The sequence below is a fragment of the Asparagus officinalis genome, chromosome 4 (assembly GCF_001876935.1).
Source record: "Asparagus officinalis chromosome 4, Aspof.V1, whole genome shotgun sequence".
Lineage (NCBI taxonomy): Eukaryota > Viridiplantae > Streptophyta > Magnoliopsida > Asparagales > Asparagaceae > Asparagus > Asparagus officinalis.
The window spans coordinates 24,365,693-24,380,769 of record NC_033797.1 but is presented as its reverse complement, the minus strand read 5'-3'; the positions used below and the strand labels follow the sequence as shown (position 1 = coordinate 24,380,769).

The following is a 15,077-nucleotide window of genomic DNA, read 5'->3' as shown; positions in this document are numbered from 1 at the left end:
ATTTGTTTTCCCCTCTAATGTGTACATTCTTATCTTGCACTTTGCTAATAGAACCATGCACATAACTGAAGGTTTGGGCTATTAGTTAATTGCTTGAAAAAAAATTGTTATTGTTCACAAAATATAACTATTACTGTTAATTTTATTAAAAACGTTAATTTAAACAGTTTTGGTTATTTTTTTAATAAAAAATAATAACAATAATTGTAGTTAAATATTTCTGTTAATTAATTTAACAGTTAATTACATTAATCTTATAGTTGTTTTATAATCAATAACTATTGCAAGTTACGAATATCAAAGAACCTTTATTGGTTTCTAAAAGCCTAGTTTATATTTGTTAGAATCATCTAAAACCTACCCTTATTATCCCCTTGTGCTAGTGAATATGCACGCATTTGAAACATGCTATAAATTTGCAGCAGTGTACATATTTATTCTTGAAAATTTCATATGCATGGTTTTGACAAGAATAAAGAGAACAAACTCTGGATGCATAGATGCTTTGAATATCTGTATTTTTTTATGGTTTAATGCTTTTATTTCTTTAACCTATCAATATGGTACCTTCTATTATTAATAATTCCCTACTTTGGAGTGCTTATGCATCTAATAAGCTTAGTACAAAAGGTGGTAAAAGTGAATGCAGATTTGTTCAGCAACTTAAGTGGCAGTTGTCTGCAGCAGATGAGTTTTTACTCTCAAGACATGAAAATCATGACGTTCGAACATCAATAGGTAAACCCCTCCTCGGCCTTATCCAACATATGTTTGCAGTATAATTGCTAGGCAAATTAAATGCTTGCAGGAAATATTTTAAAGTTTCTATATACAGTTAAGGAACAAAACTCATTGAGTGAACCTATTCAAGTTTTCTTGGATTAGTTGGTGTCTAAGACAAGGTTTAGGGATTGTGTAACAAGCTTTGCAAGGAACGAGATACTTAATTGATCTTTGATCAACCTCTATTACTATCCTTACCTGGCTAACTACCCGGGTAAAACTTTAATCTTTTTACTTTAGAAGTTTTTGGTTTGGAATAAGAGGACTGGAATTATGAGAAAAATTCATATGCATTTATTTAATTACGCTTCTTGCATCATATATTGCCTAATGATAAATGATCAATATATGAGCGAACCAAATCAAAGAGGTGCATCTTTTAAAATTCTATTTTATATGGTGGATTATATTTCAAATCTTCAAATGTAAAGTTCATCTCCTTTATTGCATCATGATGGATATTGCAATAAATATTCATATGTCTTTTTTAATAACTTGCATTTGTTACATGATTAATTACAAGGTTTTATGCAAGAATGCACATGTAAAAGTTTAAAGCACGTATGTACAAATATTATTATTATTATTATTATTATTATTATTATTATTATTATTATTATGTGTTTAAGAGGTGGTACTAGAAAATGACAACATAAATTTGGAAGGTCTCTTTTGAAGGCAACCAATTTAAATTTGAAAGTTCTCATTTGTAGGCAACCGATTTAAATTTGGATGGTCCCTTTGAAGGCAACCAAGTTTGCAACCTCTTATAATAGGAAAATTAAAAAAAATTGTGTATATGTAGTATGATGTATATTTTAAGATACGAAATCCTTTTATAAGGTTCTCTTTAATGCTTTGCATGTATCTATTAGTAATGTTATTCTTATATGTGCATATGCATGCATGTGAAGATATAACTAAAGTATTTTAGTTCTCTTTAATGCAGTTACATTTTCAGACATAGAATACGATCTTTTATGCTTATAAACCATGACCTTTTATGCTTACATGTTGCATTCAAAAATGCTGTTTAATTTTCTTGTTGCTAAATTGATTCCTCTATCTTTTGAACTATAAAGGTTCTATTAGCAATGTTAGGATTTAGTTCTTTAAATATACAACATATTGTGTTCCCAAAGAACCCGAAAATAATGACAAACCTTTTTGTGCTTTTGTTTTCTATTCCTTCCTTGATAAATAAATACAACGCCTGCTATGCAAAGTTGTGATTCTAGACTTTGTAAAGTCTGAGAAGAATCTTACTGACCCTTTGATCAATGGATTATCCAGGAGTGTGGTTCTGGATTCATCGAGGGAGATGGGGTTAAGCCCATAAGAGAGGTCACTAACAGTGGGAACCCAACCCTTATTTGGAGACTTAGTCCCAATGTTGGTTCAATGTGGTAGAAACAAGCTGGACTAGTGACACTCGTGTGGAGCATCAACCCAGATATATTCATATATCACTATGTAGCTTGTGCTACTACCCCTTCTCTATGATGATGATGCTCTTATGATACAGCTGGCTAGGCTGAGTTTTACTCTTAATAAGTCCAACGTGTGTATTATGAGGGGTATTAAATAAATAGCTGTAGTACCCTTTGATGACTTACCTATGTGAGAGGAACCATGATGGTCGCGGTTGGGGGGGCTGGGCTAACCCATAGAAACTCTTATGAGTCGGTTTATTGTGAGCATGGCCTTTAACGCTCAACCCGCTTTGCTCAATAGATGAAGCGTATTGTGTGTGTTTTCATCAATACCTGGTACAAAGGGCCTAATTCAAGGCTTAGTCCATTATGTCTCTCAGGTGGCGATGAACTCACTAATAAAATGTTCAAAGCCGGAAGCTACCTCTCCCGAATTCATGATACGTAAGGTTGCCCAACCTATTTTCTTTTGTGATTTATTGATTTATATATATATATATATATATATATATATATATATATCCGTATGTTGAGCTCAAAAGAATAAGAAAAAAAAATATACAACAAGTTTCTCTTGTTTTTCTTCTCCCCCACATATTATTTTCATCTACATCTTAGTTTTATTTTATGGGCAACTTCCTTCATCTGAGCTAAAGCTCTGCACTCTCGCTCGAGTGCAGAGGCCGGCCGTTTCCGGGGGCTTTTACCACTAGGGGGGAGGGAACCATCTGCGCCAGGGCGATAGGCGAGTTCTCAATCTTCTAGGGCAGTGATTACACGACTGCTCCCGTCAGGCCTGATTTTTCTTAACTCTTACTTATTTTAATTCAGATTTAATTTATCTGCATGCTATAACCTTTAAAGTTGGTAAATTTCCAACATAAATAACCTGACAGGCAAAAATTTTCGACATCTTATTTAACTCTGTGCGTCTTTTGTTGTGTGCGGAAGCCACCAATCGTTATGCTTTGAGGAACCAAACCAAACGTCAAGAGAGAAAGCTAAACAATGCAAAATAAAGGCACAAACATAAATAACCAATTTTACGTTGTTCGGTAAGTTGCCTACGTCCACAGGGCAAGAAGGAGATGAGTTTTCACTAATAGAGAATGAGAGTACAAACTGAGATTACAAATCACTCAAAACAAACTAACTAATCTCACCAACAAAACTCTCAATCTCTCAAACAATAACTCTAACTAATAGCTCAGAAAGATCTCTCTTTTCAGTGCTCCAATAACCCCAAAACAATCCCAAAGAAACCCTAAAACGTGTGTTTGAATTTATATCAAACACCATTCCCAAACAAAACAGGAAACAACAATCTGGGACTGACCCGATACGCGGTCGACTGCCATGGTCGACCGCGACAAACGACAGAACCCAGTAAACGATTACAGGGTCTGGCGGTTGACCGCGGCAGTCGACCACACTAACGACAGAGCCCAGAATCAATTACAGGGTTTGGACGGTCGACCGCGGTGGTCGACCATACCAAGCCCAGAATCAAATCCTGGGTCCGTGCACAAATTCGGTCGACCGGCCTTGCATCGCGGTCGACCGCACACTACCAAAAACAACTCCCTGCTTCCAAAACCTGTTCTTCATCAAATCCTTCACCAAATCTACAACCGCAGCAAGGTTCCTAAAAAATTGATATTTTATGAAGAAAATGTTACATAACCGAGAATTTTTTTTATGTTATTTTCTATTTAAGTTAGAAAAAGGGGGGCATTTTGAAGGGAAAGGGTTGCGATGGCTTGACTACACTTTGAAGTAATTAAGTCGCAACTAAACAGGCCACTCAAGGTCGGAGTTTGGCAATGTTGATCGCAGTTTACAAGGTCTTTAAAAAAAATGATTCTTGGTAGGATTTCCATCTTGTGCGCAATGGAAATTTCGGCAGCACCTCTGGTGCACAACAAGAGAGTAAAATTCCAACTAAATCCTTGTTTCACAAAGGAAACAAGAATCGACAGTGATATATCTTAACAAAGTGGGATATACACTCTTCCTCTCATCAGTTCTAGGACTGACTTGTTGAGGGAACCTAATAAGCTATTACAAATCATAACAAGACAAACTATTTTTACGTGGTTCGACAAGTTGCCTATGTCCACGGGGCAAGGAGGGGGGAGATCTACTATTAAAGAGAAAAAGAATACAAATAGGGTTTACAATCACACAAAATCTCACAAATAAAACTCTCAAACAAACTCTCAAATCTCTCACAATTTCTCTCTCAAAAGAGATGCACAAACCTTCTCAAATCTCCTCTTGAAAGTCGGCGGCTCACTGCGTTTTTGTTTTCTTTCGCCGCTGCTTGCTTACCTTAGGAACCGATTAAAAAAGCTATATATAGCTGCAATAATTGGGTGGGCCTGGCCTGCTAAACTCCGCTGTGGGCGGCTGGAAAGGGTCACACGTGCGTCTAGGAGTGGCCCCCACTCATAATTCTCCACCTCGGTGAAGTTTTCTCAAAACTGAACCGACACCAAAGCAACCAAATATCCCACTTGTTGCGTCCAGTACGAAGTGTAGTAAATCTCGATAACGGACTCAATCCACAACAAGTCGGGAACCCGAACGAGAGCTCAATCAAACTCACCATCATCAAAACCAACTAATCCAACCGGCTGCATCAAACATGACTGCCTATGTATCCTCTTGCCTAAGGAATCAAGCCGAACGTAATTCACCTACATGGCCTCCAAAGGCCTTAATATCGAAGAATGTTCAAAAGCTCCAAACAATGACCAAATTTAACACCTGAAACAACTTTGATCAACATATCCGCAGGGTTGTCCTTTGTATGAATCTTCTCCAACATGACATCTCCTTCATCCAAGACATCACGAACAAAGTGAAATCTGACATCAATGTGTTTCGTGCATGCATGATAGACCTGATTCTTTCTCAAATAGATAGCTGACATACTATCACAATATACCCAAATGGTCTCCTGTGATATCCCCAAGTCCTCCAACAATCCACGCAACCATAAAGCCTTCTTTACAGCTTCAGTCACCGCCATATACTCCGCCTCTGTACTAGAGAGAGCCACTGTAGACTAAATTGTACATCTCTAATATACCGGTGCTTCTGCCAATGTAAAAACATGTCCTAAAGTAGACAAGCGCTTGTCAAGATCCCCCGCATAATCTGAATCCACATAGCCAATATAATCCTACTCTGTCTTCTCATTCTTCTGAAATACCAAACCAACATCCACGGTACCTTTGATATACCATAGAATCCACTTCATGGCCTCCCAATCACCCTTCCCGGGATCGTGCATGTACCTGTATGCAATGCTCACGACCTGTGACAAATCTGATCTCGTACACACCATAGCATACATCAAGCTACCCACCGTACTGACATATGGAACCTTCGACATATATTCTCTGTCCTCAACTGAAACATGCGACATCTTAGCTGAAAGTTTAAAGTGGGGAGCCAATAGAGTACTCACTGTCTTTGCATTTCCATCAAAGCTGAATTTCTTTAACATGTTCTGCAGATATCTCCTCTGTGTAAGCTTCAATCTCCCCTTTGCCCTGTCTCTCTCGATCTTCATACCCAATATCTTCTTCGCCTCTCCAAGATCCTTGATCTCAAGCTCGGATGACAGCTCCTTTTTCAACTTTAGAATAGCCAAAGAATTCCTGGAGGTAATAAGCATATCATTAACATATAGTAACAAATAGACGTACTCACCATCTTGTAGCTTGTGCATGTAAACACATGGGTCATATAGGCTTCTTGTGTACCCTCAGCCAATCATAAAGCCGTCGAATCTCTTGTACCATTGTCGCGGCGATTGCTTCAATCCATAAAGAGATTTCTTCAACTTACACACTAATTCCTCTTTTTCTACAGCTTTGAACCCCATAGATTGTGCCATGTGGATCTCCTCTTCTAAATCTTCATGTAGAAAGGTTGTTTTCCATCTGGATCAAATCCAAATCCAGTTGTGCCACCAATACCAACAGAATCCTAATCGACGAATGCTTTATAACAGGTGAGAATACCTCATTGTAATCAAGACCCTCAACATGTGCATAACCCTTGGCAACCAATCTGGCTTTGTACCAAATGTCCACAATAGAAGATCCCTCTTTCTTTACATACACTCACTTTCATCCAATAGTCTTCTTACCCTTCGGTAGCTTTGCAAGTTCCCAAGTGTCGTTCTTCTGAAGAGAACGCATCTCCTCCTCCATAGCTTCCCTCCACCTGATCGAATCAGAACCAAACTCTGCCTCCTTGAATGTAGAAGGAACCAAATCATCAACGACCTCTGCTGATAAGGCATATGCAACCATGACATTATTATATCTAGCTGGCCGACGAATCACTCTTCTGGGTCTGTTGCCGCAATGGACTCCTGAACATGATCCAGCTCCTGAGTCTCACCATTCACTGTATCCTCTATATGCCCGGCCGTCATCCCATCTCCTCCTAGTGTCATCTTTGTAGGAGCCTCAATGGATACAATGCTATCTGGAGTGGGTGAAGTCATATCATCCTCTACCTGCTGCGATATCCCTCTTGTCTGGTCTCCCTCCACCTGCTGAGGGACTTGAGGCCTCATCATGTACGCCTCGTCGAATGTAATATTTCTGCTGATAACTATATTCTTGTCCTGTGGATCCCAAAATTTGAAGCCTTTTACTCCTTACCTAAAGCCCACAAAGACTTCTTTCTTTGCCATCGGATTCAATTTATCATCACTGACATGGTAATAAGATAGACATTCAAATATTCGAAGCGACTCATAGTCACTAGCCACCGAACCATACCAACGCTCCATAGGAGTCTTTCCCTGTATCGTAGTGCACGACAACTTATTCACGAGATGGCTCGCATAAACCAACGTATCTGCCCAAAAGGATCTTGACAATCCACTCCGTGTCATCATATATTGCATCTTCTCCAGCAAGGTACGGTTCAACCTTTCAGGCACCCCGTTCTGTTGTAGTGTCTCACGAACTTTGAAGTGTCGCCTAATACCATGATCCCGGCAAAACTGCAGAAACGGATCACTCTTATACTCTCCTCTATTGTCTGAACAAAGAGTCTTCACCTTTCTACCTGTCTGCAGTTCCACTTTCTTCTTCCACTCCATAAAAATATCCAGGGCCTCATGTTTATGCTTCATAGGGTATACCCAATTTCTCCTGAAATAATCATCAATAAAAGTGACAAAATAATTGGCCCTATCAAGTGATGTGTGCTTGGAATGGCCCCAAACATCTATGTGATGTAGTCCAATATACCTTGGGTATTATGAATAACGTTGCCAAACTTCACTCTCGTCTTCATCCCAAGTACACAATGCTCACACAGCTCCATCTTGTAGGTCTTCGCACCTTTCAATAGCCCTTGTTTCGCCAATACCTCCTGGGACTTATCACCAGTGTATCCTTAACGCATGTGTTATAAACTGGTAGTGTCCTCCTCTGTAGTGATAGAAGCTGCCAGACCCCCTGTAACTGTCTTACCCTTTAAGTAGTATAGGTTGTTTTTCCTGATACCTCGCATCACCACCATGGTTTCCTTCGTGACCTTCAGAGTTGCATTCTCCAAGATCACCCGATAGCCAGCTGCCTCTAAAGTTCCAAGTGAAATAATGTTCTTCGTTAACTGCGGTACGAACCTTACTTCCTTCAGCTCCCAAGTCACCCCGTCACACATGCGGATCCGAATTGTACCAATACCGTCAATAGGGCATACATGATCATTACCCATAAGCACGACATCCCCTCTTTCTAACTCCTCAAAGCTGGAGAACCAATCCCTCTTAGGGCAAATATGGTATGTAGCACCAGAATCTATCATCCACTCCGTAGGGTCAGTGTAATAAATTGATGGTAATGCTGAGCATGAAAAGCCCGAAGAATCCGTATCTAAATTATCATCACTAGCCTTGACAACATTCATTTCCAAAGCTTGTACAGCTTTCCCTTTATTCTTCTGGGCTTTATCTTTTAACTTTAAGCACTCGTTCTTCCAATATCCTTCTTCTTTACAAAAACGATACTGGTTCCTACCAACACTCTTATGACCACCTCTATTCCTCGATTTTAAGCGGTTGGACTGCCAACGATTTGGAGTACGGTCTCGAACTGCTAATGTATCTCCTGATGTCTTCTCGGAGGGTTCGTTATTACTTTTCCTCAATTCATAATTTACCAAAGCTGAGGTCACCACCTTATAACTAACAGTAGTTCTACCATTGATCATAGTTAGGATAAAAGTACCATAATCATCCTCCGACAATGAACACAAAAGTAGCATCGCCTTATCTTCATCCTCAACCATAATATCCACATTGGCCATATTTGAAAGCAACTTCGTAAAGTTATTTACATGCTCCCTAATGGAAACTCCCATCTTCATCTTGAACTGGTAAAACCTCCTCTTCAAGTGAAGTCGATTCTCAATGCTTTTAGTAAGATACTTTTCATTGAGCGTTTCCTATAATTTCTTCGTAGACGTCTCTTTCATCATATCATAAATTAGATCCGACGTCAGGCATGACCTAATAACTCCACAAGCCCTACTGTTCATCTTCTTCCAAACATTGTCCTCCATATCATCTGGTTTCTCTTTCAACTCAAGAGAATCCTCTAAATTTTGTGCATCCAACGCATCCATCACCTGACACATCCACAAACCAAAATTAATCTTACTGTCGAACTTCAGAATATCAATCTTTGTATTATTGATACTCAGACTCTGTATTGCCTTCAAAAGAGACGATCCCGATGTGCTTGTTTCACCCATGTTGTAGATCTAACTCTTCAAATAAGAATCCTTTAGCGAATCATTCGAACAAGCCTCAAGCCAAAAACCTGTGCTCTGATACCACTTCTTGTGCGCAGCGAAAATTTCGACAGCACATCTGATGTACAACAAGAGAGTAAGATCCTAACTAAATCCCTGTTTCACAAAGGAAACAAGAATCGACAGTGATATATCTCAACAAAGTGGGATATATACTATTTCTCTCATTAGTTCTAGGACTAACTTGTCGCGGGATCCTAACACGCTATTACAAATCACAGCTAGACAAAATATTTTTACGTGGTTTGACAAGTTGCCTACGTCCACGTGGCAAGGAGGGGGGGGGAGGGGGGGGGGTGGGGGGAGGGGGGGGGGGGGGGGGGGGGGGGGATCTACTATTAGAGAGAAAAAGAATACAAATAGGGTTTACAATCACACAAAGTCTTAAAAATAAAACCCTCAAACAAACTCTTAAATCTCTCACAATTTCTCTCTCAAAAGGGATGCACAAACCTTCTCAAATCTCCTCTTGAAAGTCGGCGGCTCACTGCGTTTTTGTTTTCTTTCGCCGGATGCACAAACCTTCTCAAATCTCCTCTTGAAAGTCGGCGGCTCACTGCGTTTTTGTTTTCTTTCGCCGCTGCTTGCTTACCTTAGGAACCGATTAAAAAAGCTATATATATTCACTGCGTTTTTGTTTTCTTTCGCCGCTGCTTGCTTACCTTAGGAACCGATTAAAAAAGCTATATATATAGCTGCAATAATCGGGTGGCCCTGGCCTGCTAAACTCGAGTGTGGGCGGCTGGAAAGGGTCACACGTGCGTCTAGGAGTGGCCCCCACTCACATTCCACGTATTGTCTCCTCATCTTCTCAAATAAAAATACAAAATTACTTCGAAGATATTTAAATTAAATGAAGTAAATGGAATTAAGTTAGACAAACATGAAAATATTTATAGGCAATATTTTGTAAACAAGAGGGCACCAACATGCACCATTAAGTAACTAAGATGACGTCAAAGTGTCATAAAATTTTAGAATATTTATCTATAATACTTAAATACTATAGAGCATTTATTTGCTTTGTTTTAAAATAAGGTCATTTAAGTGTAGAGTTGGTGAAACAAGAGGACATTCAAGTGCCCAACTCCAATTCTTCATTAGGAAATATTAGGATGAGGAGAGGATCCCAATTCCATTCAAGTGCAAGTTAGCCTATGTTTACTTGTCACTTTTTCATGGGTCCTTAATTTTCGACGTGAAACATTTCACAAAGGAACGTTTGTCTAATTTAAAAGGGGGAGACTACCCAGCGAAATATATGGGCTAAAAGTTTTGTTTGCTAATTCACCCAAATTAGAACAAAAGCCTTTAATACGAAGTTAACATACACCTCACGTACAACGTACGCAGATACGTAATCTTACGCGTATCATGTACGCAGTTACAATTTTGCCCTTTTAACGCGTCGCTGACGATGAACGCAATTGGGCATCTATAAAATTCCCCCTCTTGTGGTTAACTGTGACTAGTTACTCTCCCGCCTTCTCCCTCTCTCAATCAAGCGCTCGTGGGCACAACAAAGAAAAGTGGCAAGCTTCTCTCTCTCTCTCTCATTTTGAATAATTAGGGTTTTGCATTTAGTTTGTGAGAAGGAAATCTTTTGTTTAAAGAACTACAATCTGTTTAATTTAGCGTTTTTATCTCGAAATTTTTTAGCTCTCATTTTAAAGTATAGTTTCTATCTCAGAATGTTGATATCTCACGTGAAGTCAGAGTTTTCACCTAAAAAAAGTTGAGCTATCACTTTGATTAGGGTTTTCGCTTCAAATTCTTCATCTCTCAATGCAAACTAGGCTTTTTGCCTCAAAAAGTTGATCTCTCACTCAAAGTTAGGGTTTCCGCCTCAAAAGCTTGATTTTTCATTTGAATTAGGGTTTCACTTTAAAATCTCGATCTCTCACTTGAGATCAGGGTTTTTGCATCAAAAAATTTTAATTTTCAATTAAAATCAAGGATTCCGGCTCAAAAGACGGTCTCATTTCGAATCATCCTTTTTTATAAAATATTAATTGAATGTTGTGCTTTCATTTATTTTTTTAATAGACATTTTTACAATAAGATTGGTCAGGTGGTCAGTTCATGATTTTCATATATACTCATGCATACTTGGAAGCAGCGAAGTTGAAGGATATTATGATGATTCGAAATAAGGTAATTACCTGTTATATTCGTTCACTTATGTGATGGATTTTTTTTTTGGTGATGAAATCAGTTATGTAATAGACTATTCATTAAATTTCATCTCACTACTCTGCAGTGATTCCCAGCAGACGGCCATCTCGATAATGGACAGTGTATAGTTCTGTGAACTCTTAGCCCTTTCACAAACTATTTTTGGTTGGTGAGTTTTGATATGCTTATAGTTATCAGTTAAATTTTAGATGGACAAATAGAATGCACTTACTTCTTCCTTTCTTCCATAGTAATCTTTGTTTACTGTTTTGGTTATATTGTTCATTCAGCAAAACTTAGTGAACATACTTGTTTTTATTTGCATTCTATTTATAGGATCAATGTGTATCATTTCAGACCTTTTATTAATTTGTCAACAAGCATAACAAAGTGATTTCCTCAACAAGGAATTGATACTTTTCTTATAGAGGATTTGCAATGGTCTAATTCATGGTTGATGGACTAAACGTGGTCAAAGTAGATGCTGTTCTGCACTTTCAAACACAACTTTGCTAGGAAGCTCAGACCTTTTTCTGGTCCAATGATGGTTCCAGTTTTAGATGGTTAGACTTCTATTTCTTCTTTCTTTAATATTCATCCTCATTAAATGTCGTTTTTCCTAATATGGCTATTTTACTCTATCTTGTGAATCTACGGAACTTTTTTTGCCTTAGCTTGTATTGTTTATGATGACTAGATATTTCTCTATCAAAAGGCTAATTTTTGTGACTTAAAATCCTTCTCATGAAAATGGATTTAACTGCGAATTCTAAATCATATATAGAATATAGTTGAAAGGTTTAGGTCTAGGCCAGGGGATCATATTTAGGAAGTCATTCTACTTGTCCTTAATAAGTATACTGCTTAACTAGGTCTTCCAATTTTGAAGTTTCTGTAACTGTAGCTCCTTCCTGAGGTTATGTTTCTTTGCTAAATTGCTAATTTACTCCTCTTATCACTTAAAGAAACAGAAACTTTTTGACTAAATTTTTATTGTTTACGATGATTGAGAGTTGTCTGTCAGTAGGCTAATTGTTTTAGCTCTAAACTCTCATGAAAATGGATGTTTGATTGCTATTCCTATCACATCTAAACTTAATTATCTACAGTTTTCAGGTTTGTGTCAGGAGATAAAATGTTCTTAGTCATTCTAGTTCTTTTTTATCAGTATGTCACTGTAGTATATCAATTTATAAGATTCCCAATTTCAAGTTTCTAGTCATGATAGGTTCTTGTGAGAACCAGCATAGGAGCTTAAACATCTATTTGTTATCAACAGTTGTTTCAGGATGAAATATTTAATTAATTGATGAAAAACATTTCTGTAACTTATAGTATCGTTATAGTCCTCAGGTGATATGTGCACGGGGAGGTAGTGTTCATTTATTGTTCATTTGTTTTTTTCAATCAAAACTACAACTTATTTATCATTCTAGGGATTACCCATTCTCTTTTTCTCGACAATGATCTTTGGTCAGGACAATTTTTGATGCCAAGTCAATTATTTGGTTTGTCAAAACTACAACTTGTTTTTTAGAACACAATCTGTTGGGACACGATGATCTTTGGTCAGGACAATTTTGGATGCAAAGTGAATTATTTGGTTTGTCAAACTTATAATGTTTGGGAATACTAAATTTTAAAATGAAATGCTTGATTCATATAATCAGTTTTTTGGAAATTCATCAATAGATCCTTGATTTCCCCTACATCTCTGCGCTCAGTTATGTCATCAATCTACAGCTACAATGATGGCACCTTTACTTTAAATTCATTGATCTATTGGTCTAAATGTGGTGGAAGCACTCAGTAAATACAGTAGATGTGAGAATAATTTATCATAACGATGATGTCTTTGTTTAATCATCCATTTTTCTTTCGCTTCTTGCGATTTAAATTTTTAGTGATACCAAGTGTTCATCTTTTTCTAAGCTGTTTTGTTCTTTGACAGAGCAGACAAACTGCAATTGAAAAAGCTTCTCATTGCAGGATTGTGCTGAGACCTTGTCTGAAGGCGTTCTATATTATGCAATGGAATCCCGTGTTTCCTTTTTCTACATGAGGTTGTGCTCTGTAAAAGCAAAAGAAAAGAATCAGAGAGCTTGGAGGATGAGGAAGAAAATAGAGTTTGTTGCTGCAAATAAATCCCTATTTGATTCCGATGAGAAATCCAAGTCAGGAAAAATACTTCCAAAGGCTGCAGGGGGGTGGTGAATGACTCTTCGAGGGTCACTGGAGGAAGATGCCAAGGATGTTGCCAATTTTGGAAGTGCTGATGTTGCCATGGAGTCAATTAGAGACTACTTAAATGGGTGGTAAGGACAGCGGGCAGTAAGCAAAGAGGTGTATCTTCTTAGGTCTCATATTTTACATAGGCTAGTTACTCAAAATTAAGATTAGCAGGTGGTGTATGACATTTACAAGTGACAAGTTCGAACCCCAGGGGCATAAGGCTATTGCAGGGCCTTCGTAATAATTTCATGCATGAGGTTAATGACGTGGTTAATTAAGATAGTAGCCAGCATATCATAAGTACGATTCTGCTAGAATAAGTCTTGCTTGCACTTCAAAGTAAAATATATTGAGTTTTTTTTAGTCTTCGATTTGATCATAAATAAAATTCTTAATCATATTGTTATTTGGCATGTTATCCACTTTCCCAGCTGCAACATGATTCTTTTCTTTTAAAGAACCTATACGCAAGATAATGGAAAGGAGAAATCATGACCATATGGGATTTTATCTATTGGATGGTAATAGTTTTTATGGGATTCTCAAACCTTATTTAAGATTTTCCATCTTTCCCTTTTGTAGGCTGCATCACCGCTATTACTTTGTGCAAGAAGCTGATTTTACCAGTCAGGGAAGTCATCACCACAGGCTGTCATTAGCCCTTACCATCAGGAGAGGCTGGCTAACCCAGCGTATTAGGCTACTTCAGCAATTTCAGTCCAGAAGTCAGTTGATCCTTTGTGTTAAACAATGAGAGGCAAAAAGAAATTCTCTAGGTAAACGATAATATTGTATCCAATTACTACAACATATCTTTAGCAGACAGTATTTACTCATTAGTCTTCTACACATGATTAACCCTTTAGATTTGTGTTGCAGCTTGCAAGAAAGAGAATACACATTCGAAGCATAGCGAGGAGAGTTTCAAGACATTAGATCGGGTCAGATATTTTGAGGCAGAGAGGTATGCTAGATTTCGTACTCAAATTTGTATTGAAATGTCTTATTGGTAGTTATGCTTAAGGTCAGCTTTACCAACTATTAATCTCCTATTTCAGCTGACTTTTCCGACTCAACCCACACATATTCTACTTTGACTTTTAATCCGTTTACAATAGCTTTTGTGCTTGAGTTGCATAGTCAAATTGCCAACTAATTAACCTGATAAAAATTGCTAAGAGGTTTACTACCTAAGTTTGATAGTTGTTTAATGTTGTTGCTGTTTGCATATTAGATTTTTGTCTAAATAAAAACCACTTCAGTGTACACAGTATGAACCAATAACGAGTTAATAGTTACCGGAAAATGTGCAATTAGAGTAAGCATGAGAGGTTGATGATAGGAATGTGTGATAAGCTATAAGGAGGAACTTAAATCTGATTCCAGATGTAATTTATATACTGTAAATGGCGTTGGATAGTGTACATAATTGAATTGTTGAAGAATAACTGAACATGAACTCATTTGCTTCATGCATAATTGGTGATTTATGCAAAGCTGGACTAGATCGAGTCTACTGTCAGTTGTTGAACTATCTTTTACTTCGCATATCAGGATGATCAATATACTATCTTTAGGCAGAAAAGGGTGGGGGGTGGGGGG

The 15,077-nt window shown here is 37.8% G+C and overlaps 1 long non-coding RNA gene across 9 annotated transcripts in view; it reads left to right on the top strand.

Annotated features, from left to right (window-relative positions):
* The window catches only part of LOC109836972, a 17,336-nt gene continuing 12,813 nt past the window's right edge, over positions 10,555-15,077 (top strand). The window contains exons 1-6 of one of the 9 annotated variants that reach the window (XR_002246137.1): positions 10,555-11,222; positions 11,329-11,412; positions 11,672-11,806; positions 13,200-13,558; positions 14,058-14,251; positions 14,355-14,439. This is a non-coding gene — a long non-coding RNA (uncharacterized LOC109836972). Of the gene's footprint in view, positions 11,223-11,328; positions 11,413-11,579; positions 11,807-13,194; positions 13,587-14,057; positions 14,252-14,354; positions 14,440-15,077 lie in introns of all 9 variants that reach the window. The other 8 variants (XR_002246140.1, XR_002246139.1, XR_002246136.1 and 5 more) reach the window with 8 other exon arrangements.